Genomic DNA, 3,831 nt, shown 5'->3' on the forward strand with positions numbered 1-3,831 from the left:
AATATGAATCGGTGTAAACCGCCCAAGTCCTCGAGCAGCTAGTTTATTGACTCTGGACTCCAAGCCTCTCGCGACAAGCCATCGACGAAGCTTTGACCAGATCTTGGCCCGCAATTTTTTTTTTGTGAATAGCAAAGCTTTGACCAGTTCCTCTCGGTATACAACACGCCGGTGAGATTGCACGGTTGCCATGAGCACTTTCCGGCGGAACTTCCTCTGCAGCACCCTCAAGCCGCCGCTGCGAGACAACACGCAGTGCCTCGAGGTGGACGGAACGGACGAACTCGGAATCTCAGGGCGGGGGGTCCGCCTCGTCCGGGAACGATCTCCAGCGGGTTAACGAGGACATGCATGGCGGCCAGGGGATTTGAGTTTTTTTTTGTTGTTTGAGCTTGGGATTTGGGGTTTTTCGGATAGGGGAGGAGGAACCGAGGAAGAGGAAGGAACAACCCGCGTGCTTGGCGCGTGGCAGTGTGCTTGAATTTCGAATTTTTGTGAAATGTTTCATTTCCCCACTACAATTCGGGGGTTTTCTTGACGCGCCAATGCATCCCGCCGGGCAGCTTCAAGTGAATTTGGGGTGCCACACTATGGGCCCCAGTTTCAGTGAGACATGTAATGACTAGTCACATCAGTAAGTTCACTGTGTAATAAAATATGTTACCCCTCCCCTTTATGTAGCCCCCCTTGTCTCTCCCGATCTAGTGCCGACAGCCGACGGATGCAAGCCGCTAGCTCGATCCCCTCCTTTCGCCTCCACCGTCCAGGCATCCAGCTTGGAGGGGCAAGCTGCATCTAGACCAAGCGGATTAGGTAGTACTAGTAATGTTCTTTCCTTTCTCGAGATTGGTTCTTTTTTCCTCACCTCGATATCTTGCGCATCTATTTCCTATTCTGGGCGAAGGGGTGTCTTTCTGGTCACCCTCGTGCTGGGAGTGATTGATGGGGGCGGGGGGCGGGGGCTACCTTTGCTTGGATTGGGGTGTTCTTCCTTTATTTGTCGACATTTGCAGCCTTTGTAGTTTCTGCTGATCCTCACGGTATCTTTTGTCAGCTTGTACAGGAAAGGAAAGACCTCGGTGGTGGTGGGCTGGGGGCAATGGAGCGTAAGGCCACCACGCATGTGGGCAGTTGGCTGAGCCTGAGCTGCGTCCCCAGCCCCGCAAAGCTGGTACTCCGTTTGCTTATCCACTCCGTCTGTCTGCATCCTCAATCTGTTCCTGTTCTGGAAAATGCTTAAAGTAGCACATGTCTTCAGCTGTTTGTGCGTAAAGCCTCTGTGACACCATGCTCTATATTCTCTGTATTAGGTTGGTACCTCCAGGTTGCGTGCTGAGGCTATGGGGAACGATAGCGCCCCATCTACTGCAGGAGCATGGCCAGATCTGCAGCACAAGAAGCGAAATGCCACTGCCGAGCTGGCAGGGACCGCCCAGGGGTAATTTTTTTAACCAACTTACCATGATGTAGTCTGAATCTGATACTCCCTCAGATCCAAATTAATTGTCTCAACTATCTGTAGATACGGATGTATCTAGATGTGTTTTAGCTCTAGATACTACTACCTCCATCCCAAAGCTTATGGCTTATATTATTTTTAGAAAGTCAACCTATACCATGTTTGACTAAGCTTTTACCAAAAATCATTAACATGCAAAATACAAAATTAATATCATTAAATAGGTTGTGTGAAATATATTTTTCCTACGGTATCTACACAATATTATATTTGTTGATAGAATGTTCTAAAATTTTGGTCAAACTTTACTTGTTTTGATTTCTCAAAAATAAATAAGCCTTAAGCTTTGGGATGGAGGTATCTAGACAAAGCTGAGTCAACTAGTTTTTTTGTCTGTCCATAGCTAGTGTTCATGGTGCAAAAGGCTAAGAGCATCCACTATATGCATCAGTCTATCTCATACAGTAATTCAATATCACTGCTGAGGTATGCCTTTTGTTTTGCTATTCATATGCAGACTGAAACTTTAGGGCCTTTACTCAAAAGGAAGATCAAAACTGCGGCTGATCAGGCTGCCAGTATGTTGATGTCGCCCCCATCTTCTAAATGCCTCTACAAGCACAAGGCCACGCGCCAGTTGGGTGGTGATCTTTTAATGAATATGGTATATTTTCTTAATCCACAAAACATGCCTTGATTTTTGTCTGTTTATTGTCGGTTTTTTTAATGCTTGCCAAAAGTTTACAACAACAATAACAACAACAACCAAGCCTTTCAGTCCCAAACAAGTTGGGGTAGGCTAGAGTTGAAACCCATAAGATCTCGAAGCCAAAAGTTTAGAAACACCAAATTTGTTTGCTTACAATCATCATACAATAATGTTCATCTACTCTCCAGTTCCCCTAACCCAACAAAAAATGATGTTAATTACGATTTTTAGATTAAAAGAGCACCATTAGGCGCTGTTAATTACGACTTTGAGATTAAAATGTCATTTGCAATTGCTAATTACAATTTTGAGACAAATGATTAGTTTAACCTCGATCTGTTCTGCTCTCCATTTTTCCCAACCGAACAAAAATGTAACCATTCCATTCCTCTGAAATGGAACCATTCCATTCCATTCCACGCTGTTTCAGAACCGAACACACTCTTGCATTGTTGTGAACTGTTGTCCATACACAACCATACCCTTCCACTTACATCCAGCACTATATGCATCAGTCTGTCTCAGAGTCATTCAATATCACTGCTGAGATCTGTTCCCATTCTTATGCAGGCTGAAACTGCTGCACCTTTACTCAAGTGGATGAAAAATGAGGTTGATGAGGCTGCTGTGAGGACGATGGTGCCGGCACCATCTTCCAAAAACCTCTACAAGCACGAGGGCTGGGCCAGCTGGGTGGTGACCTTTTAATGAATCTGGTATATTTTCTTAATCCACATACATGATTTTATTATTATCTGTTCAATTACTGTTGGCTTTGCCTAATGCTTACCAAAAGTTCAGAAACAATGCGTTTGCTTACAATCATCATACACTAATTTTTCACTTTCAGTATGTCTCATCCAGTATATAAACTGTTGAGTTCTGTTGGCTTCTTTTGTAATCATTTGCATTGTTGTCAACTGTTGTCTATGCGCAACCATATTCTTCCACTTACATCCCGCACTATTTGCATCAGTCTATCTCATAAATTCATTAAATATCAATGATGAGTTCTGTTGCTATTCATATGCAGGATGAAGCTTATGTGCCTCTACTCAAATGGATAAAAAATGATCCTGATGAGGCTGTTGTGAAGACGATGGTGCCGCCACCATCTTCTGAAAACCTCCTCAAGCACAAGGCCACGGGCCAGCTGGGTGGTATCCTTTTCAGTAAGCAGGTATATTTTCTTAATCCTCATACATGATTTGATTTGTCTGTTTATTGCCGGCTTTGTCTAATGCTTACCAATAGTTCAGAAACACACACAACCCTATTCTTCCACTTACATCCAACACTATATGCATCAGTGTCTCATAGATTCATTTTATATATCACTGCTGATGTCTGTTGCTCTTCAATTTTCATATGCAGACTGAAACTGCTAAGCCTTCATTGGTCAAAAGGATTGCAACTGCTGCTGATGAGGCATCTGCAGAGGCTGCCACCAAGTTACTGTCAGCCCCACCTTCTGGATGCTTATATAAGCTCAAGTCCAAGGACCAGCCGGGCCATAACCATCCAAGGGTTCGGGTATATTTTCTTAAGCCACATATACATGCCATGATTTATGTCTGATATTATCACCGGCTCTATCTAATGCTTTTTGGAATTCGGAAACGCCAAATTAGCATGCTTATATTCATCATACACTAAATTTTGA

The sequence above is a fragment of the Lolium perenne genome, chromosome 4, assembly GCF_019359855.2.
Source record: "Lolium perenne isolate Kyuss_39 chromosome 4, Kyuss_2.0, whole genome shotgun sequence".
Taxonomy (NCBI): Eukaryota; Viridiplantae; Streptophyta; class Magnoliopsida; order Poales; family Poaceae; genus Lolium; species Lolium perenne.